The following is a 24,409-nucleotide window of genomic DNA, read 5'->3' as shown; positions in this document are numbered from 1 at the left end:
GGTACTACTACAAAATGTTGAAGTAACAGTGTGTTCTCCAAATATGTAACATTTCACAGAGAATTAGTAGTGTTGAAGCAGTTCATCACTGTTCATTCTTTGAGAAATGCAGTTTTTACCCAAAATTCATACTTGTTCTTCCCAGTTAGTTCCCATGAAAAGTAGAGCAAATGCAGCATTTCAGTGAATCACTGCTACACAAGTGTTCAAACTGAAGGCATTACTGTAGAAACAACATACATTCCTTTGTACTGAAACAGGTACATGTAGTAATGTTAGGTACTACTACAAAATGTTGAAGTAACAGTGTGTTCTCCAAATATGTAACATTTCACAGAGAATTAGTAGTGTTGAAGCAGTTCATCACTGTTCATTCTTTGAGAAATGCAGTTTTTACCCAAAATTCATACTTGTTCTTACAAGTTAGTTTCCCATGAAAAATTAGAGCAAATGCAGCATTTCACTGAATCACTGCAACACAAGTGTTCAAACTGAACGCATTACTGTGGAAACAACATACATCCCTTTGTACTGAAACAGGTACATGTAGTAATGTTAGGTACTACTACAAAATGTTGAAGTAACAGTGTGTTCTCCAAATATGTAACATTTCACAGAGAATTAGTAGTGTTGAAGCAGTTCATCACTGTTCATTCTTTGAGAAATGCAGTTTTTACCCGAAAATTCATACTTGTTCTTACAAGTTAGTTCCCATGAAAAGTAGAGCAAATGCAGCATTTCAGTGAATCACTGCTACAGAAGTGTTCAAACTGAAGGCATTGCTGTAGAAACAACATACATTCCTTTGTACTGAAACAGGTACATGTAGTAATGTTAGGTACTACTACAAAATGTTCAAGTAACAGTGTGTTCTCCAAATATGTAACATTTCACAGAGAATTAGTAGTGTTGAAGCAGTTCATCACTGTTCATTCTTTGAGAAATGCAGTTTTTACCCAAAATTCATACTTGTTCCTACAAATTAGTTCCCATGAAAAGTAGAGCAAATGCAGCATTTCAGTGAATCACTGCTACACAAGTGTTCAAACTGAACGCATTACTGTGGAAACAACATACATACCTTTGTACTGAAACAGGTACATGTAGTAATGTTAGGTACTACTACAAAATGTTGAAGTAACAGTGTGTTCTCCAAATATGTAACATATCACAGAGAATTAGTAGTGTTGAAGCAGTTCATCACTGTTCATTCTTTGAGAAATGCAGTTTTTACCCAAAATTCATACTTGTTCTTACAAGTTAGTTCCCATGAAAAGTAGAGCAAATGCAGCATTTCAGTGAATCACTGTTACACAATTGTTCAAACTGAAGGCATTACTGTAGAAACAACATACATTCCTTTGTACTGAAACAGGTATATGTAGTAATGTTAGGTACTACTACAAAATGTTGAAGTAACAGTGTGTTCTCCAAATATGTAACATTTCACAGAGAAGTAGTAGTGTTGAAGCAGTTCATCACTGTTCATTCTTTGAGAAATGCAGTTTTTACCCAAAATTCATACTTGTTCCTACAACTTAGTTCCCATGAAAAGTAGAGCAAATGCAGCATTTCAGTGAATCACTGCTACACAAGTGTTCAAACTGAACGCATTACTGTGGAAACAACATACATACCTTTGTACTGAAACAGGTACATATAGTAATGTTAGGTACTACTACAAAATGTTGAAGTAACAGTGTGTTCTACAAATATGTAACATTTCACAGAGAATTAGTAGTGTTGAAGCAGTTCATCACTGTTCATTCTTTGAGAAATGCAGTTTTTACCCAAAATTCATACTTGTTCTTACAAATTATTTCCCATGAAAAGTAGAGCAAATGCAGCATTTCAGTCAATCACTGCTACAGAAGTGTTCAAACTGAAGGCATTATTGTAGAAACAACATACATTCCTTTGTACTGAAACAGGTACATGTAGTAATGTTAGGTACTACTACACAATGTTCAAGTAACAGTGTGTTCTCCAAATATGTAACATTTCACAGAGAATTAGTAGTGTTGAAGCAGTTCATCACTGTTCATTCTTTGAGAAATGCAGTTTTTACCCAAAATTCATACTTGATCCTACAACTTAGTTCCCATGAAAAGTAGAGCAAATGCAGCATTTCAGTGAATCACTGCTACACAAGTGTTCAAACTGAATGCATTACTGTGGAAACAAACATACATACCTTTGTACTGAAACAGGTACATATAGTAATGTTAGGTACTACTACAAAATGTTGAAGTAACAGTGTGTTCTCCAAATATGTAACATTTCACAGAGAATTAGTAGTGTTGAAGCAGTTCATCACTGTTCATTCTTTGAGAAATGCAGTTTTTACGCAAAATTCATACTTGTTCTTCCCAGTTAGTTCCCATGAAAAGTAGAGCAAATGCAGCATTTCAGTGAATCAATGCTACACAAGTGTTCAAACTGAACGCATTACTGTAGAAACAACATACATTCCTTTGTACTGAAACAGGTACATGTAGTAATGTTTGGTAGTATTACAAAATGTTGAAGTAACAGTGTGTTCTCCAAATTTGTAACATTTCACAGAGAATTAGTAGTGTTTTAGCAGTTCATCACTGTTCATTCTTTGAGAAATGCAGTTTTTACCCAAAATTCATACTTGTTCTTACAAGTTAGTTCCCATGAAAAGTAGAGCAAATGCAGCATTTCAGTGAATCACTGTTACAAAATTGTTCAAACTGAAGGCATTACTGTAGAAACAACATACATTCCTTTGTACTGAAAGACGTATATGTAGTAATGTTAGGTACTACTACAAAATGTTGAAGTAACAGTGTTTTCTCCAAATATGTAACATTTCACAGAGAATTAGTAGTGTTGTAGCATTTCATCATTGTTCATTCTTTGAGAAATGCTGTTTCTACCCAAAATTCATACTTGTTCTTACCAGTTAGTTCCCATGAAAAGAAGAGCAAATGCAGCATTTCAGTGAATCAATGCTACACAAGTGTTCAAACTGAAGGCATTCCTGTAGAAACAACATACATTCCTTTGTACTGAAACAGGTACATGTAGTAATTTTAGGTACTATTACAAAATCTTGAAGAAATAGTGTGTTCTCCAAATATGTAACATTTCACAGAGATTTAGTAGTGTTTTAGCAGTTCATCACTGTTCATTCTTTGAGAAATGCAGTTTTTACAGAAAATTCATACTTGTTCTTCCCAGTTAGTTCCCATGAAAAGTAGAGCAAATGCAGCATTTCAGTGAATCACTGCGACAGAAGTGTTCAAACTGAAGGCATTACTGTAGAAACAACATACATTCCTTTGTACTGAAACAGGTACATGTAGTAATGTTAGGTACTACTACAAAATGTTGAAGTAACAGTGTGTTCTCCAAATATGTAACATTTCACAGAGAATTAGTAGTGTTTTAGCAGTTCATCACTGTTCATTCTTTGAGAAATGCAGTTTTTACCCAAAATTCATACTTGTTCTTACAAGTTAGTTCACATGAAAAGTAGAGGAAATGCAGCATTTCCATGAATCACTGCTACACAAGTGTTCAAACTGAAGGCATTACTGTGGAAACAACATACATACCTTTGTACTGAAACAGGTACATGTAGTAATGTTAGGTACTACTACAAAATGTTGAAGTAACAGTGTGTTCTCCAAATATGTAACATTTCACAGAGAATTAGTAGTGTTGAAGCAGTTCATCACTGTTCATTCTTTGAGAAATGCAGTTTTTACCCAAAATTCATACTTGTTCTTCCCAGTTAGTTCCCATGAAAAGTAGAGCAAATGCAGCATTTCCGTGAATCACTGCTACACAAGTGTTCAAACTGAAGGCAGTACTGTAGAAACAACATACATTCCTTTGTACTGAAAGAGGTACATGTAGTAATGTTAGGTACTACTACAAAATGTTGAAGTAACAGTGTGTTCTCCAAATATGTAACATTTCACAGAGAATTAGTAGTGTTTTAGCAGTTCATCACTGTTCATTCTTTGAGAAATGCAGTTTTTACCCAAAATTCATACTTGTTCTTCCCACTCAGTTCACATGAAAAGTAGAGCAAATGCAGCATTTCAGTGAATCACTGCAACAGAAGTGTTCAAACTGAAGGTATTGCTGTAGAAACAACATACATTCCTTTGTACTGAAACAGGTACATGTAGTAATGTTAGGTACTACTACAAAATGTTGAAGTAACAGTGTGTTCTACAAATATGTAGCATTTCACAGAGAAGTAGTAGTGTTGAAGCAGTTCATCACTGTTCATTCTTTGAGAAATGCAGTTTTTACCCAAAATACATACTTGTTCCTACAACTTAGTTACCATGAAAAGTAGAGCAAATGCAGCATTTCAGTGAATCACTGCTACAGAAGTGTTCAAACTGAACGCATTACTTTGGAAACAACATACATACCTTTGTACTGAAACAGGTACATGTAGTAATGTTAGGTACTACTACAAAATGTTGAAGTAACAGTGTGTTCTCCAAATATGTAACATTTCACAGAGAATTAGTAGTGTTGAAGCAGTTCATCACTGTTCATTCTTTGAGAAATGCAGTTTTTACCCAAAATTCATACTTGTTCTTCCCAGTTAGTTCACATGAAAAGTAGAGCAAATGCAGCATTTCAGTGAATCACTGCTACACAAGTGTTCAAACTGAAGGCATTACTGTAGAAACAACATACATTCCTTTGTACTGAAAGAGGTACATGTAGTAATGTTAGGTACTACTACAAAATGTTGAAGTAACAGTGTGTTCTCCAAATATGTAACATTTCACAGAGAATTAGTAGTGTTGAAGCAGTTCATCACTGTTCATTCTTTGAGAAATGCAGTTTTTACCCAAAATTCATACTTGTTCTTACAAATTAGTTCCCATGAAAAGTAGAGCAAATGCAGCATTTCAGTGAATCACTGCTACACAAGTGTTCAAACTGAAGGCATTACTGTATAAACAACATACATTCCTTTGTACTGAAACAGGTACATGTAGTAATGTTAGGTACTACTACAAAATGTTGAAGTAACAGTGTGTTCTCCAAATATGTAACATTTCACAGAGAATTAGTAGTGTTGAAGCAGTTCATCACTGTTCATTCTTTGAGAAATGCAGTTTTTACCCAAAATTCATACTTGTTCTTACAAAGTTAGTTCCCATGAAAAGTAGAGCAAATGCAGCATTTCAGTGAATCACTGCTACAGAAGTGTTCAAACTGAACGCATTACTGTGGAAACAACATACATTCCTTTGTACTGAAACAGGTACATGTAGTAATGTTAGGTACTACTACAAAATGTTGAAGTAACAGTGTGTTCTCCAAATATGTAACATTTCACAGAGAATTAGTAGTGTTGAAGCAGTTCATCACTGTTCATTCTTTGAGAAATGCAGTTTTTACCCAAAATTCATACTTGTTCTTACAAGTTAGTTCCCATGAAAAGTAGAGCAAATGCAGCATTTCAGTGAATCACTGCTACAGAAGTGTTCAAACTGAAGGCATTACTGTAGAAACAACATACATTCCTTTGTACTGAAACAGGTACATGTAGTAATGTTAGGTACTACTACAAAATGTTGAAGTAACAGTGTGTTCTCCAAATATGTAACATTTCACAGAGAATTAGTAGTGTTGAAGCAGTTCATCACTGTTCATTCTTTGAGAAATGCAGTTTTTACCCAAAATTCATACTTGTTCTTCCCAGTTAGTTCCCATGAAAAGTAGAGCAAATGCAGCATTTCAGTGAATCACTGCTACACAAGTGTTCAAACTGAACGCATTACTGTAGAAACAACATACATTCCTTTGTACTGAAACAGGTACATGTAGTAATGTTAGGTACTACTACAAAATGTTGAAGTAACAGTGTGTTCTCCAAATATGTAACATTTCACAGAGAATTAGTAGTGTTGAAGCAGTTCATCACTGTTCATTCTTTGAGAAATGCAGTTTTTACCCAAAATTCATACTTGTTCTTACAAGTTAGTTCCCATGAAAAGTAGAGCAAATGCAGCATTTCAGTGAATCACTGCTACACAAGTGTTCAAACTGAAGGCATTACTGTAGAAACAACATACATTCCTTTGTACTGAAACAGGTACATGTAGTAATGTTAGGTACTACTACAAAATGTTGAAGTAACAGTGTGTTCTCCAAATATGTAACATTTCACAGAGAATTAGTAGTGTTGAAGCAGTTCATCACTGTTCATTCTTTGAGAAATGCAGTTTTCTACCCAAAATTCATACTTGTTCTTACAAGTTAGTTCCCATGAAAAGTAGAGCAAATGCAGCATTTCAGTGAATCACTGCTACACAAGTGTTCAAACTGAAGGCATTACTGTAGAAACAACATACATTCCTTTGTACTGAAACAGGTACATGTAGTAATGTTAGGTACTATTACAAAATGTTGAAGTAACAGTGTGTTCTCCAAATATGTAACATTTCACAGAGAATTAGTAGTGTTGAAGCAGTTCATCACTGTTCATTCTTTGAGAAATGCAGTTTTTACCCAAAATTCATACTTGTTCTTCCCAGTTAGTTCCCATGAAAAGTAGAGCAAATGCAGCATTTCAGTGAATCACTGCTACACAAGTGTTCAAACTGAAGGCATTACTGTAGAAACAACATACATTCCTTTGTACTGAAACAGGTACATGTAGTAATGTTAGGTACTACTACAAAATGTTGAAGTAACAGTGTGTTCTCCAAATATGTAACATTTCACAGAGAATTAGTAGTGTTGAAGCAGTTCATCACTGTTCATTCTTTGAGAAATGCAGTTTTTACCCAAAATTCATACTTGTTCTTACAAGTTAGTTCACATGAAAAGTAGAGCAAATGCAGCATTTCCAGTGAATCACTGCTACACAAGTGTTCAAACTGAAGGCATTACTGTAGAAACAACATACATACCTTTGTACTGAAACAGGTACATGTAGTAATGTTAGGTACTACTACAAAATGTTGAAGTAACAGTGTGTTCTCCAAATATGTAACATTTCACAGAGAATTAGTAGTGTTGAAGCAGTTCATCACTGTTCATTCTTTGAGAAATGCAGTTTTTACCCAAAATTCATACTTGTTCTTACAAGTTAGTTCCCATGAAAAGTAGAGCAAATGCAGCATTTCAGTGAATCACTGCTACACAAGTGTTCAAACTGAAGGCATTACTGTGGAAACAACATACATTCCTTTGTACTGAAACAGGTACATGTAGTAATGTTAGGTACTACTACAAAATGTTGAAGTAACAGTGTGTTCTCCAAATATGTAACATTTCACAGAGAATTAGTAGTGTTTGAAGCAGTTCATCACTGTTCATTCTTTGAGAAATGCAGTTTTTACCCAAAATTCATACTTGTTCTTCCCAGTTAGTTCACATGAAAAGTAGAGCAAATGCAGCATTTCAGTGAATCACTGCTACACAAGTGTTCAAACTGAAGGCATTACTGTAGAAACAACATACATTCCTTTGTACTGAAACAGGTACATGTAGTAATGTTAGGTACTACTACAAAATGTTGAAGTAACAGTGTGTTCTCCAAATATGTAACATTTCACAGAGAATTAGTAGTGTTGAAGCAGTTCATCACTGTTCATTCTTTGAGAAATGCAGTTTTTACCCAAAATTCATACTTGTTCTTACAAGTTAGTTCACCTGAAAAGTAGAGCAAATGCAGCATTTCAGTGAATCACTGCTACACAAGTGTTCAAACTGAAGGCATTACTGTAGAAACAACATACATACCTTTGTACTGAAACAGGTACATGTAGTAATGTTAGGTACTACTACAAAATGTTGAAGTAACAGTGTGTTCTCCAAATATGTAACATTTCACAGAGAATTAGTAGTGTTGAAGCAGTTCATCACTGTTCATTCTTTGAGAAATGCAGTTTTTACCCAAAATTCATACTTGTTCTTACCCAGTTAGTTCCCATGAAAAGTAGAGCAAATGCAGCATTTCAGTGAATCACTGCTACACAAGTGTTCAAACTGAAGGCATTACTGTGGAAACAACATACATACCTTTGTACTGAAACAGGTACATGTAGTAATGTTAGGTACTACTACAAAATGTTGAAGTAACAGTGTGTTCTCCAAATATGTAACATTTCACAGAGAATTAGTAGTGTTGAAGCAGTTCATCACTGTTCATTCTTTGAGAAATGCAGTTTTTACCCAAAATTCATACTTGTTCTTACAAAGTTAGTTCCCATGAAAAGTAGAGCAAATGCAGCATTTCAGTGAATCACTGCTACACAAGTGTTCAAACTGAAGGCATTACTGTAGAAACAACATACATTCCTTTGTACTGAAACAGGTACATGTAGTAATGTTAGGTACTACTACAAAATGTTGAAGTAACAGTGTGTTCTCCAAATATGTAACATTTCACAGAGAATTAGTAGTGTTGAAGCAGTTCATCACTGTTCATTCTTTGAGAAATGCAGTTTTTACGCAAAATTCATACTTGTTCTTCCCAGTTAGTTCCCATGAAAAGTAGAGCAAATGCAGCATTTCAGTGAATCAATGCTACACAAGTGTTCAAACTGAACGCATTACTGTAGAAACAACATACATTCCTTTGTACTGAAACAGGTACATGTAGTAATGTTTGGTAGTATTACAAAATGTTGAAGTAACAGTGTGTTCTCCAAATATGTAACATTTCACAGAGAATTAGTAGTGTTTTAGCAGTTCATCACTGTTCATTCTTTGAGAAATGCAGTTTTTACCCAAAATTCATACTTGTTCTTACAAGTTAGTTCCCATGAAAAGTAGAGCAAATGCAGCATTTCAGTGAATCACTGTTACAAAATTGTTCAAACTGAAGGCATTACTGTAGAAACAACATACATTCCTTTGTACTGAAAGACGTATATGTAGTAATGTTAGGTACTACTACAAAATGTTGAAGTAACAGTGTTTTCTCCAAATATGTAACATTTCACAGAGAATTAGTAGTGTTGTAGCATTTCATCATTGTTCATTCTTTGAGAAATGCTGTTTCTACCCAAAATTCATACTTGTTCTTACCAGTTAGTTCCCATGAAAAGAAGAGCAAATGCAGCATTTCAGTGAATCAATGCTACACAAGTGTTCAAACTGAAGGCATTCCTGTAGAAACAACATACATTCCTTTGTACTGAAACAGGTACATGTAGTAATTTTAGGTACTATTACAAAATCTTGAAGAAATAGTGTGTTCTCCAAATATGTAACATTTCACAGAGATTTAGTAGTGTTTTAGCAGTTCATCACTGTTCATTCTTTGAGAAATGCAGTTTTTACAGAAAATTCATACTTGTTCTTCCCAGTTAGTTCCCATGAAAAGTAGAGCAAATGCAGCATTTCAGTGAATCACTGCGACAGAAGTGTTCAAACTGAAGGCATTACTGTAGAAACAACATACATTCCTTTGTACTGAAACAGGTACATGTAGTAATGTTAGGTACTACTACAAAATGTTGAAGTAACAGTGTGTTCTCCAAATATGTAACATTTCACAGAGAATTAGTAGTGTTTTAGCAGTTCATCACTGTTCATTCTTTGAGAAATGCAGTTTTTACCCAAAATTCATACTTGTTCTTACAAGTTAGTTCACATGAAAAGTAGAGGAAATGCAGCATTTCCATGAATCACTGCTACACAAGTGTTCAAACTGAAGGCATTACTGTGGAAACAACATACATACCTTTGTACTGAAACAGGTACATGTAGTAATGTTAGGTACTACTACAAAATGTTGAAGTAACAGTGTGTTCTCCAAATATGTAACATTTCACAGAGAATTAGTAGTGTTGAAGCAGTTCATCACTGTTCATTCTTTGAGAAATGCAGTTTTTACCCAAAATTCATACTTGTTCTTCCCAGTTAGTTCCCATGAAAAGTAGAGCAAATGCAGCATTTCCGTGAATCACTGCTACACAAGTGTTCAAACTGAAGGCAGTACTGTAGAAACAACATACATTCCTTTGTACTGAAAGAGGTACATGTAGTAATGTTAGGTACTACTACAAAATGTTGAAGTAACAGTGTGTTCTCCAAATATGTAACATTTCACAGAGAATTAGTAGTGTTTTAGCAGTTCATCACTGTTCATTCTTTGAGAAATGCAGTTTTTACCCAAAATTCATACTTGTTCTTCCCACTCAGTTCACATGAAAAGTAGAGCAAATGCAGCATTTCAGTGAATCACTGCAACAGAAGTGTTCAAACTGAAGGTATTGCTGTAGAAACAACATACATTCCTTTGTACTGAAACAGGTACATGTAGTAATGTTAGGAACTACTACAAAATGTTGAAGTAACAGTGTGTTCTACAAATATGTAGCATTTCACAGAGAAGTAGTAGTGTTGAAGCAGTTCATCACTGTTCATTCTTTGAGAAATGCAGTTTTTACCCAAAATACATACTTGTTCCTACAACTTAGTTACCATGAAAAGTAGAGCAAATGCAGCATTTCAGTGAATCACTGCTACAGAAGTGTTCAAACTGAACGCATTACTTTGGAAACAACATACATACCTTTGTACTGAAACAGGTACATGTAGTAATGTTAGGTACTACTACAAAATGTTGAAGTAACAGTGTGTTCTCCAAATATGTAACATTTCACAGAGAATTAGTAGTGTTGAAGCAGTTCATCACTGTTCATTCTTTGAGAAATGCAGTTTTTACCCAAAATTCATACTTGTTCTTACCCAGTTAGTTCCCATGAAAAGTAGAGCAAATGCAGCATTTCAGTGAATCACTGCTACACAAGTGTTCAAACTGAAGGCATTACTGTAGAAACAACATACATTCCTTTGTACTGAAACAGGTACATGTAGTAATGTTAGGTACTACTACAAAATGTTGAAGTAACAGTGTGTTCTCCAAATATGTAACATTTCACAGAGAATTAGTAGTGTTGAAGCAGTTCATCACTGTTCATTCTTTGAGAAATGCAGTTTTTACCCAAAATTCATACTTGTTCTTACAAATTAGTTCCCATGAAAAGTAGAGCAAATGCAGCATTTCAGTGAATCAGTGCTACACAAGTGTTCAAACTGAAGGCATTACTGTATAAACAACATACATTCCTTTGTACTGAAACAGGTACATGTAGTAATGTTAGGTACTACTACAAAATGTTGAAGTAACAGTGTGTTCTCCAAATATGTAACATTTCACAGAGAATTAGTAGTGTTGAAGCAGTTCATCACTGTTCATTCTTTGAGAAATGCAGTTTTTACCCAAAATTCATACTTGTTCTTCCCAGTTAGTTCCCATGAAAAGTAGAGCAAATGCAGCATTTCAGTGAATCAATGCTACACAAGTGTTCAAACTGAACGCATTACTGTAGAAACAACATACATTCCTTTGTACTGAAACAGGTACATGTAGTAATGTTAGGTAGTATTACAAAATGTTGAAGTAACAGTGTGTTCTCCAAATATGTAACATTTCACAGAGAATTAGTAGTGTTGAAGCAGTTCATCACTGTTCATTCTTTGAGAAATGCAGTTTTTACCCAAAATTCATACTTGTTCTTACAAGTTAGTTCCCATGAAAAGTAGAGCAAATGCAGCATTTCAGTGAATCACTGTTACACAAGTGTTCAAACTGAAGGCATTACTGTAGAAACAACATACATTCCTTTGTACTGAAAGAGGTACATGTAGTAATGTTAGGTACTACTACAAAATGTTGAAGTAACAGTGTGTTCTCCAAATATGTAACATTTCACAGAGAATTAGTAGTGTTGAAGCAGTTCATCACTGTTCATTCTTTGAGAAATGCAGTTTTTACCCAAAATTCATACTTGTTCTTACCCAGTTAGTTCCCATGAAAAGTAGAGCAAATGCAGCATTTCAGTGAATCACTGCTACACAAGTGTTCAAACTGAAGGCATTACTGTAGAAACAACATACATTCCTTTGTACTGAAACAGGTACATGTAGTAATGTTTAGGTACTATTACAAAATGTTGAAGTAACAGTGTGTTCTCCAAATATGTAACATTTCACAGAGAATTAGTAGTGTTTGTAGCAGTTCATCACTGTTCATTCTTTGAGAAATGCAGTTTTTACCCAAAATTCATACTTGTTCTTACAAGTTAGTTCCCATGAAAAGTAGAGCAAATGCAGCATTTCAGTGAATCACTGCTACACAAGTGTTCAAACTGAAGGCATTACTGTAGAAACAACATACATTCCTTTGTACTGAAAGAGGTACATGTAGTAATGTTAGGTACTACTACAAAATGTTGAAGTAACAGTGTGTTTCTCCAAATATGTAACATTTCACAGAGAATTAGTAGTGTTGAAGCAGTTCATCACTGTTCATTCTTTGAGAAATGCAGTTTTTACCCAAAATTCATACTTGTTCTTACCCAGTTAGTTCCCATGAAAAGTAGAGCAAATGCAGCATTTCAGTGAATCACTGCTACACAAGTGTTCAAACTGAAGGCATTACTGTAGAAACAACATACATTCCTTTGTACTGAAACAGGTACATGTAGTAATGTTAGGTACTACTACAAAATGTTGAAGTAACAGTGTGTTCTCCAAATATGTAACATTTCACAGAGAATTAGTAGTGTTGAAGCAGTTCATCACTGTTCATTCTTTGAGAAATGCAGTTTTTACCCAAAATTCATACTTGTTCTTACCCAGTTAGTTCCCATGAAAAGTAGAGCAAATGCAGCATTTCAGTGAATCACTGCTACACAAGTGTTCAAACTGAAGGCATTACTGTAGAAACAACATACATTCCTTTGTACTGAAACAGGTACATGTAGTAATGTTAGGTACTACTACAAAATGTTGAAGTAACAGTGTGTTCTCCAAATATGTAACATTTCACAGAGAATTAGTAGTGTTGAAGCAGTTCATCACTGTTCATTCTTTGAGAAATGCAGTTTTTACCCAAAATTCATACTTGTTCTTACCCAGTTAGTTCCCATGAAAAGTAGAGCAAATGCAGCATTTCAGTGAATCACTGCTACACAAGTGTTCAAACTGAAGGCATTACTGTAGAAACAACATACATTCCTTTGTACTGAAACAGGTACATGTAGTAATGTTAGGTACTACTACAAAATGTTGAAGTAACAGTGTGTTCTCCAAATATGTAACATTTCACAGAGAATTAGTAGTGTTGAAGCAGTTCATCACTGTTCATTCTTTGAGAAATGCAGTTTTTACCCAAAATTCATACTTGTTCTTACAAATTAGTTTCCCATGAAAAGTAGAGCAAATGCAGCATTTCAGTCAATCACTGCTACACAAGTGTTCAAACTGAAGGCATTACTGTGGAAACAACATACATTCCTTTGTACTGAAACAGGTACATGTAGTAATGTTAGGTACTACTACAAAATGTTGAAGTAACAGTGTGTTCTCCAAATATGTAACATTTCACAGAGAATTAGTAGTGTTTGTAGCAGTTCATCACTGTTCATTCTTTGAGAAATGCAGTTTTTACCCAAAATTCATACTTGTTCTTCCCAGTTAGTTCCCATGAAAAGTAGAGCAAATGCAGCATTTCAGTGAATCACTGCTACACAAGTGTTCAAACTGAAGGCATTACTGTAGAAACAACATACATTCCTTTGTACTGAAACAGGTACATGTAGTAATGTTAGGTACTACTACAAAATGTTGAAGTAACAGTGTGTTCTCCAAATATGTAACATTTCACAGAGAATTAGTAGTGTTGAAGCAGTTCATCACTGTTCATTCTTTGAGAAATGCAGTTTTTACCCAAAATTCATACTTGTTCTTACCAGTTAGTTCCCATGAAAAGTAGAGCAAATGCAGCATTTCAGTGAATCACTGCTACACAAGTGTTCAAACTGAACGCATTACTGTGGAAACAACATACATACCTTTGTACTGAAACAGGTACATGTAGTAATGTTAGGTACTACTACAAAATGTTGAAGTAACAGTGTGTTCTCCAAATATGTAACATTTCACAGAGAATTAGTAGTGTTGAAGCAGTTCATCACTGTTCATTCTTTGAGAAATGCAGTTTTTACCCAAAATTCATACTTGTTCTTACAAAGTTAGTTTCCCATGAAAAGTAGAGCAAATGCAGCATTTCAGTGAATCACTGCTACAGAAGTGTTCAAACTGAAGGCATTACTGTAGAAACAACATACATTCCTTTGTACTGAAACAGGTACATGTAGTAATGTTAGGTACTACTACAAAATGTTGAAGTAACAGTGTGTTCTCCAAATATGTAACATTTCACAGAGAATTAGTAGTGTTGAAGCAGTTCATCACTGTTCATTCTTTGAGAAATGCAGTTTTTACCCAAAATTCATACTTGTTCTTACAAATTAGTTTCCCATGAAAAGTAGAGCAAATGCAGCATTTCAGTGAATCACTGCTACACAAGTGTTCAAACTGAAGGCATTATTGTAGAAACAACATACATTCCTTTGTACTGAAACAGGTACATGTAGTAATGTTAGGTACTACTACAAAATGTTGAAGTAACAGTGTGTTCTCCAAATATGTAACATTTCACAGAGAATTAGTAGTGTTGAAGCAGTTCATCACTGTTCATTCTTTGAGAAATGCAGTGTTACCCAAAATTCATACTTGTTCTTCCCAGTTAGTTCCCATGAAAAGTAGAGCAAATGCAGCATTTCAGTGAATCAATGCTACACAAGTGTTCAAACTGAAGGCATTACTGTAGAAACAACATACATTCCTTTGTACTGAAACAGGTACATGTAGTAATGTTAGGTAGTATTACAAAATGTTGAAGTAACAGTGTGTTCTCCAAATATGTAACATTTCACAGAGAATTAGTAGTGTTGAAGCAGTTCATCACTGTTCATTCTTTGAGAAATGCAGTTTTTACCCAAAATTCATACTTGTTCTTACAAGTTAGTTCCCATGAAAAGTAGAGCAAATGCAGCATTTCAGTGAATCACTGCTACACAAGTGTTCAAACTGAAGGCATTACTGTAGAAACAACATACATTCCTTTGTACTGAAACAGGTACATGTAGTAATGTTAGGTACTACTACAAAATGTTGAAGTAACAGTGTGTTCTCCAAATATGTAACATTTCACAGAGAATTAGTAGTGTTGAAGCAGTTCATCACTGTTCATTCTTTGAGAAATGCAGTTTTTACCCAAAATTCATACTTGTTCTTACCCAGTTAGTTCCCATGAAAAGTAGAGCAAATGCAGCATTTCAGTGAATCACTGCTACACAAGTGTTCAAACTGAAGGCATTACTGTAGAAACAACATACATTCCTTTGTACTGAAACAGGTACATGTAGTAATGTTAGGTACTATTACAAAATGTTGAAGTAACAGTGTGTTCTCCAAATATGTAACATTTCACAGAGAATTAGTAGTGTTGAAGCAGTTCATCACTGTTCATTCTTTGAGAAATGCAGTTTTTACCCAAAATTCATACTTGTTCTTACAAGTTAGTTCCCATGAAAAGTAGAGCAAATGCAGCATTTCAGTGAATCACTGCAACAGAAGTGTTCAAACTGAAGGCATTACTGTCGAAACAACATACATTCCCTTTGTACTGAAACAGGTACATGTAGTAATGTTAGGTACTACTACAAAATGTTGAAGTAACAGTGTGTTCTCCAAATATGTAACATTTCACAGAGAATTAGTAGTGTTGAAGCAGTTCATCACTGTTCATTCTTTGAGAAATGCAGTTTTTACCCAAAATTCATACTTGTTCTTACAAGTTAGTTCCCATGAAAAGTAGAGCAAATGCAGCATTTCAGTGAATCACTGCTACACAAGTGTTCAAACTGAAGGCATTACTGTAGAAACAACATACATTCCTTTGTACTGAAACAGGTACATGTAGTAATGTTAGGTACTACTACAAAATGTTGAAGTAACAGTGTGTTCTCCAAATATGTAACATTTCACAGAGAATTAGTAGTGTTGAAGCAGTTCATCACTGTTCATTCTTTGAGAAATGCAGTTTTTACCCAAAATTCATACTTGTTCCTACAAATTAGTTCCCATGAAAAGTAGAGCAAATGCAGCATTTCAGTGAATCACTGCTACACAAGTGTTCAAACTGAAGGCATTACTGTAGAAACAACATACATTCCTTTGTACTGAAACAGGTACATGTAGTAATGTTAGGTACTACTACAAAATGTTGAAGTAACAGTGTGTTCTCCAAATATGTAACATTTCACAGAGAATTAGTAGTGTTGAAGCAGTTCATCACTGTTCATTCTTTGAGAAATGCAGTTTTTACCCAAAATTCATACTTGTTCTTCCCAGTTAGTTCCCATGAAAAGTAGAGCAAATGCAGCATTTCAGTGAATCACTGCTACACAAGTGTTCAAACTGAAGGCATTACTGTAGAAACAACATACATTCCTTTGTACTGAAACAGGTACATGTAGTAATGTTAGGTACTACTACAAAATGTTGAAGTAACAGTGTGTTCTCCAAATATGTAACATTTCACAGAGAAGTAGTAGTGTTGAAGCAGTTCATCACTGTTCATTCTTTGAGAAATGCAGTTTTTACCCAAAATTCATACTTGTTCCTACAAAGTTAGTTCCCATGAAAAGTAGAGCAAATGCAGCATTTCAGTGAATCACTGCTACACAAGTGTTCAAACTGAACGCATTACTGTGGAAACAACATACATACCTTTGTACTGAAACAGGTACATGTAGTAATGTTAGGTACTACTACAAAATGTTGAAGTAACAGTGTGTTCTCCAAATATGTAACATTTCACAGAGAATTAGTAGTGTTGAAGCAGTTCATCACTGTTCATTCTTTGAGAAATGCAGTTTTTACCCAAAATTCATACTTGTTCTTACAAAGTTAGTTCCCATGAAAAGTAGAGCAAATGCAGCATTTCAGTGAATCACTGCTACAGAAGTGTTCAAACTGAAGGCATTACTGTAGAAACAACATACATTCCTTTGTACTGAAACAGGTACATGTAGTAATGTTAGGTACTACTACAAAATGTTCAAGTAACAGTGTGTTCTCCAAATATGTAACATTTCACAGAGAATTAGTAGTGTTGAAGCAGTTCATCACTGTTCATTCTTTGAGAAATGCAGTTTTTACCCAAAATTCATACTTGTTCTTACAAATTAGTTCCCATGAAAAGTAGAGCAAATGCAGCATTTCAGTGAATCACTGCTACACAAGTGTTCAAACTGAAGGCATTACTGTAGAAACAACATACATACCTTTGTACTGAAACAGGTACATGTAGTAATGTTAGGTACTACTACAAAATGTTGAAGTAACAGTGTGTTCTCCAAATATGTAACATTTCACAGAGAATTAGTAGTGTTGAAGCAGTTCATCACTGTTCATTCTTTGAGAAATGCAGTTTTTACGCAAAATTCATACTTGTTCTTCCCAGTTAGTTCCCATGAAAAGTAGAGCAAATGCAGCATTTCAGTGAATCAATGCTACACAAGTGTTCAAACTGAAGGCATTACTGTAGAAACAACATACATTCCTTTGTACTGAAACAGGTACATGTAGTAATGTTTGGTAGTATTACAAAATGTTGAAGTAACAGTGTGTTCTCGAAATTTGTAACATTTCACAGAGAATTAGTAGTTTTTAAGCAGTTCATCACTGTTCATTCTTTGAGAAATGCAGTTTTTACCCAAAATTCATACTTGTTCTTACAAGTTAGTTCCCATGAAAAGTAGAGCAAATGCAGCATTTCAGTGAATCACTGTTACAAAATTGTTCAAACTGAAGGCATTACTGTAGAAACAACATACATTCCTTTGTACTGAAAGACGTATATGTAGTAATGTTAGGTACTACTACAAAATGTTGAAGTAACAGTGTTTTCTCCAAATATGTAACATTTCACAGAGAATTAGTAGTGTTGTAGCATTTCATCATTGTTCATTCTTTGAGAAATGCTGTTTCTACCCAAAATTCATACTTGTTCTTACCAGTTAGTTCCCATGAAAAGAAGAGCAAATGCAGCATTTCAGTGAATCAATGCTACACAAGTGTTCAAACTGAAGGCATTCCTGTAGAAACAACATACATTCCTTTGTACTGAAACAGGTACATGTAGTAATTTTAGGTACTATTACAAAATCTTGAAGAAATAGTGTGTTCTCCAAATATGTAACATTTCACAGAGATTTAGTAGTGTTTTAGCAGTTCATCACTGTTCATTCTTTGAGAAATGCAGTTTTTACAGAAAATTCATACTTGTTCTTCCCAGTTAGTTCCCATGAAAAGTAGAGCAAATGCAGCATTTCAGTGAATCACTGCGACAGAAGTGTTCAAACTGAAGGCATTACTGTAGAAACAACATACATTCCTTTGTACTGAAACAGGTACATGTAGTAATGTTAGGTACTACTACAAAATGTTGAAGTAACAGTGTGTTCTCCAAATATGTAACATTTCACAGAGAATTAGTAGTGTTTTAGCAGTTCATCACTGTTCATTCTTTGAGAAATGCAGTTTTTACCCAAAATTCATACTTGTTCTTACAAGTTAGTTCACATGAAAAGTAGAGGAAATGCAGCATTTCCATGAATCACTGCTACACAAGTGTTCAAACTGAAGGCATTACTGTGGAAACAACATACATACCTTTGTACTGAAACAGGTACATGTAGTAATGTTAGGTACTACTACAAAATGTTGAAGTAACAGTGTGTTCTCCAAATATGTAACATTTCACAGAGAATTAGTAGTGTTGAAGCAGTTCATCACTGTTCATTCTTTGAGAAATGCAGTTTTTACCCAAAATTCATACTTGTTCTTCCCAGTTAGTTCCCATGAAAAGTAGAGCAAATGCAGCATTTCCGTGAATCACTGCTACACAAGTGTTCAAACTGAAGGCAGTACTGTAGAAACAACATACATTCCTTTGTACTGAAAGAGGTACATGTAGTAATGTTAGGTACTACTACAAAATGTTGAAGTAACAGTGTGTTCTCCAAATATGTAACATTTCACAGAGAATTAGTAGTGTTTTAGCAGTTCATCACTGTTCATTCTTTGAGAAATGCAGTTTTTACCCAAAATTCATACTTGTTCTTCCCACTCAGTTCACATGAAAAGTAGAGCAAATGCAGCATTTCAGTGAATCACTGCAACAGAAGTGTTCAAACTGAAGGTATTGCTGTAGAAACAACATACATTCCTTTGTACTGAAACAGGTACATGTAGTAATGTTAGGAACTACTACAAAATGTTGAAGTAACAGTGTGTTCTACAAATATGTAGCATTTCACAGAGAAGTAGTAGTGTTGAAGCAGTTCATCACTGTTCATTCTTTGAGAAATGCAGTTTTTACCCAAAATACATACTTGTTCCTACAACTTAGTTACCATGAAAAGTAGAGCAAATGCAGCATTTCAGTGAATCACTGCTACAGAAGTGTTCAAACTGAACGCATTACTTTGGAAACAACATACATACCTTTGTACTGAAACAGGTACATGTAGTAATGTTAGGTACTACTACAAAATGTTGAAGTAACAGTGTGTTCTCCAAATATGTAACATTTCACAGAGAATTAGTAGTGTTGAAGCAGTTCATCACTGTTCATTCTTTGAGAAATGCTGTTTTTACCCAAAATTCATACTTGTTCTTACCAGTTAGTTCCCATGAAAAGAAGAGCAAATGCAGCATTTCAGTGAATCACTGCTACACAAGTGTTCAAACTGAACGCATTACTGTGGAAACAACATACATACCTTTGTACTGAAACAGGTACATATAGTAATGTTAGGTACTACTACAAAATGTTGAAGTAACAGTGTGTTCTCCAAATATGTAACATTTCACAGAGAATTAGTAGTGTTGAAGCAGTTCATCACTGTTCATTCTTTGAGAAATGCAGTTTTTACCCAAAATTCATACTTGTTCTTACAAATTATTTCCCATGAAAAGTAGAGCAAATGCAGCATTTCAGTCAATCACTGCTACAGAAGTGTTCAAACTGAAGGCATTATTGTAGAAACAACATACATTCCTTTGTACTGAAACAGGTACATGTAGTAATGTTAGGTACTACTACAAAATGTTGAAGTAACAGTGTGTTCTCCAAATATGTAACATTTCACAGAGAATTAGTAGTGTTGAAGCAGTTCATCACTGTTCATTCTTTGAGAAATGCAGTTTTTACCCAAAATTCATACTTGTTCTTACAAATTATTTCCCATGAAAAGTAGAGCAAATGCAGCATTTCAGTCAATCACTGCTACAGAAGTGTTCAAACTGAAGGCATTATTGTAGAAACAACATACATACCTTTGTACTGAAAGAGGTACATGTAGTAATGTTAGGTACTACTACAAAATGTTGAAGTAACAGTGTGTTCTCCAAATATGTAACATTTCACAGAGAATTAGTAGTGTTGAAGCAGTTCATCACTGTTCATTCTTTGAGAAATGCAGTGTTTACCCAAAATTCATACTTGTTCTTCCCAGTTAGTTCACATGAAAAGTAGAGCAAATGCAGCATTTCAGTGAATCAATGCTACACAAGTGTTCAAACTGAAGGCATTACTGTAGAAACAACAGACATTCCTTTGTACTATAACAGGTACATGTAGTAATGTTAGGTAGTATTACAAAATGTTGAAGTAACACTGTGTTCTCCAAATATGTAACATTTCACAGAGAATTAGTAGTGTTGAAGCACTTCATCACTGTTCATTCTTTGAGAAATGCAGTTTTTACCCAAAATTCATACTTGTTCCTACAACTTAGTTTCCATGAAAAGTAGAGCAAATGCAGCATTTCAGTCAATCACTGCTACACAAGTGTTCAAACTGAAGGCATTACTGTGAAAACAACATACATTCCTTTGTACTGAAACAGGTACATGTAGTAATGTTAGGTACTACTACAAAATGTTGAAGTAACAGTGTGTTCTCCAAATATGTAACATTTCACAGAGAATTAGTAGTGTTGAAGCAGTTCATCACTGTTCATTCTTTGAGAAATGCAGTTTTTACCCAAAATTCATACTTGTTCTTCCCAGTTAGTTCCCATGAAAAGTAGAGCAAATGCAGCATTTCAGTGAATCACTGCTACACAAGTGTTCAAACTGAAGGCAGTACTGTAGAAACAACATACATTCCTTTGTACTGAAACAGGTACATGTAGTAATGTTTGGTTGTATTACAAAATGTTGAAGTAACAGTGTGTTCTCCAAATATGTAACATTTCACAGAGAATTAGTAGTGTTGAAGCAGTTCATCACTGTTCATTCTTTGAGAAATGCAGTTTCCAAAATTCATACTTGTTCTTACAAAGTTAGTTTCCCATGAAAATTAGAGCAAATGCAGCATTTCACTGAATCACTGCAACACAAGTGTTCAAACTGAACGCATTACTGTGGAAACAACATACATCCCTTTGTACTGAAACAGGTACATGTAGTAATGTTAGGTACTACTACAAAATGTTGAAGTAACAGTGTGTTCTCCAAATATGTAACATTTCACAGAGAATTAGTAGTGTTGAAGCAGTTCATCACTGTTCATTCTTTGAGAAATGCAGTTTTTACCCGAAAATTCATACTTGTTCTTACAAGTTAGTTCCCATGAAAAGTAGAGCAAATGCAGCATTTCAGTGAATCACTGCGACAGAAGTGTTCAAACTGAAGGCATTGCTGTAGAAACAACATACATTCCTTTGTACTGAAACAGGTACATGTAGTAATGTTAGGTACTACTACAAAATGTTCAAGTAACAGTGTGTTCTCCAAATATGTAACATTTCACAGAGAATTAGTAGTGTTGAAGCAGTTCATCACTGTTCATTCTTTGAGAAATGCAGTTTTTACCCAAAATTCATACTTGTTCCTACAAATTAGTTCCCATGAAAAGTAGAGCAAATGCAGCATTTCAGTGAATCACTGCTACACAAGTGTTCAAACTGAACGCATTACTGTGGAAACAACATACATACCTTTGTACTGAAACAGGTACATGTAGTAATGTTAGGTACTACTACAAAATGTTGAAGTAACAGTGTGTTCTCCAAATATGTAACATATCACAGAGAATTAGTAGTGTTGAAGCAGTTCATCACTGTTCATTCTTTGAGAAATGCAGTTTTTACCCAAAATTCATACTTGTTCTTACAAGTTAGTTCCCATGAAAAGTAGAGCAAATGCAGCATTTCAGTGAATCACTGTTACACAATTGTTCAAACTGAAGGCATTACTGTAGAAACAACATACATTCCTTTGTACTGAAACAGGTATATGTAGTAATGTTAGGTACTACTACAAAATGTTGAAGTAACAGTGTGTTCTCCAAATATGTAACATTTCACAGAGAAGTAGTAGTGTTGAAGCAGTTCATCACTGTTCATTCTTTGAGAAATGCAGTTTTTACCCAAAATTCATACTTGTTCCTACAACTTAGTTCCCATGAAAAGTAGAGCAAATGCAGCATTTCAGTGAATCACTGCTACACAAGTGTTCAAACTGAACGCATTACTGTAGAAACAACATACATACCTTTGTACTGAAACAGGTACATATAGTAATGTTAGGTACTACTACAAAATGTTGAAGTAACAGTGTGTTCTACAAATATGTAACATTTCACAGAGAATTAGTAGTGTTGAAGCAGTTCATCACTGTTCATTCTTTGAGAAATGCAGTTTTTACCCAAAATTCATACTTGTTCTTACAAATTATTTCCCATGAAAAGTAGAGCAAATGCAGCATTTCAGTCAATCACTGCTACAGAAGTGTTCAAACTGAAGGCATTATTGTAGAAACAACATACATTCCTTTGTACTGAAACAGGTACATGTAGTAATGTTAGGTACTACTACACAATGTTCAAGTAACAGTGTGTTCTCCAAATATGTAACATTTCACAGAGAATTAGTAGTGTTGAAGCAGTTCATCACTGTTCATTCTTTGAGAAATGCAGTTTTTACCCAAAATTCATACTTGATCCTACAACTTAGTTCCCATGAAAAGTAGAGCAAATGCAGTATTTCAGTGAATCACTGCTACACAAGTGTTCAAACTGAATGCATTACTGTGGAAACAAAATACATACCTTTGTACTGAAACAGGTACATATAGTAATGTTAGGTACTACTACAAAATGTTGAAGTAACAGTGTGTTCTCCAAATATGTAACATTTCACAGAGAATTAGTAGTGTTGAAGCAGTTCATCACTGTTCATTCTTTGAGAAATGCAGTTTTTACGCAAAATTCATACTTGTTCTTCCCAGTTAGTTCCCATGAAAAGTAGAGCAAATGCAGCATTTCAGTGAATCAATGCTACACAAGTGTTCAAACTGAACGCATTACTGTAGAAACAACATACATTCCTTTGTACTGAAACAGGTACATGTAGTAATGTTTGGTAGTATTACAAAATGTTGAAGTAACAGTGTGTTCTCGAAATTTGTAACATTTCACAGAGAATTAGTAGTGTTTTAGCAGTTCATCACTGTTCATTCTTTGAGAAATGCAGTTTTTACCCAAAATTCATACTTGTTCTTACAAGTTAGTTCCCATGAAAAGTAGAGCAAATGCAGCATTTCAGTGAATCACTGTTACAAAATTGTTCAAACTGAAGGCATTACTGTAGAAACAACATACATTCCTTTGTACTGAAAGACGTATATGTAGTAATGTTAGGTACTACTACAAAATGTTGAAGTAACAGTGTTTTCTCCAAATATGTAACATTTCACAGAGAATTAGTAGTGTTGTAGCATTTCATCATTGTTCATTCTTTGAGAAATGCTGTTTCTACCCAAAATTCATACTTGTTCTTACCAGTTAGTTCCCATGAAAAGAAGAGCAAATGCAGCATTTCAGTGAATCAATGCTACACAAGTGTTCAAACTGAAGGCATTCCTGTAGAAACAACATACATTCCTTTGTACTGAAACAGGTACATGTAGTAATTTTAGGTACTATTACAAAATCTTGAAGAAATAGTGTGTTCTCCAAATATGTAACATTTCACAGAGATTTAGTAGTGTTTTAGCAGTTCATCACTGTTCATTCTTTGAGAAATGCAGTTTTTACAGAAAATTCATACTTGTTCTTCCCAGTTAGTTCCCATGAAAAGTAGAGCAAATGCAGCATTTCAGTGAATCACTGCGACAGAAGTGTTCAAACTGAAGGCATTACTGTAGAAACAACATACATTCCTTTGTACTGAAACAGGTACATGTAGTAATGTTAGGTACTACTACAAAATGTTGAAGTAACAGTGTGTTCTCCAAATATGTAACATTTCACAGAGAATTAGTAGTGTTTTAGCAGTTCATCACTGTTCATTCTTTTAGAAATGCAGTTTTTACCCAAAATTCATACTTGTTCTTACAAGTTAGTTCACATGAAAAGTAGAGCAAATGCAGCATTTCCATGAATCACTGCTAC

The sequence above is a fragment of the Phyllostomus hastatus genome, unplaced genomic scaffold (genome assembly GCF_019186645.2).
Source record: "Phyllostomus hastatus isolate PE091 unplaced genomic scaffold, TTU_PhHast_1.1 phas_scaffold_28, whole genome shotgun sequence".
Classification (NCBI taxonomy): domain Eukaryota; kingdom Metazoa; phylum Chordata; class Mammalia; order Chiroptera; family Phyllostomidae; genus Phyllostomus; species Phyllostomus hastatus.
The sequence above is the reverse complement of the archived record's forward strand: the minus strand, read 5'-3'. Positions refer to the sequence as shown.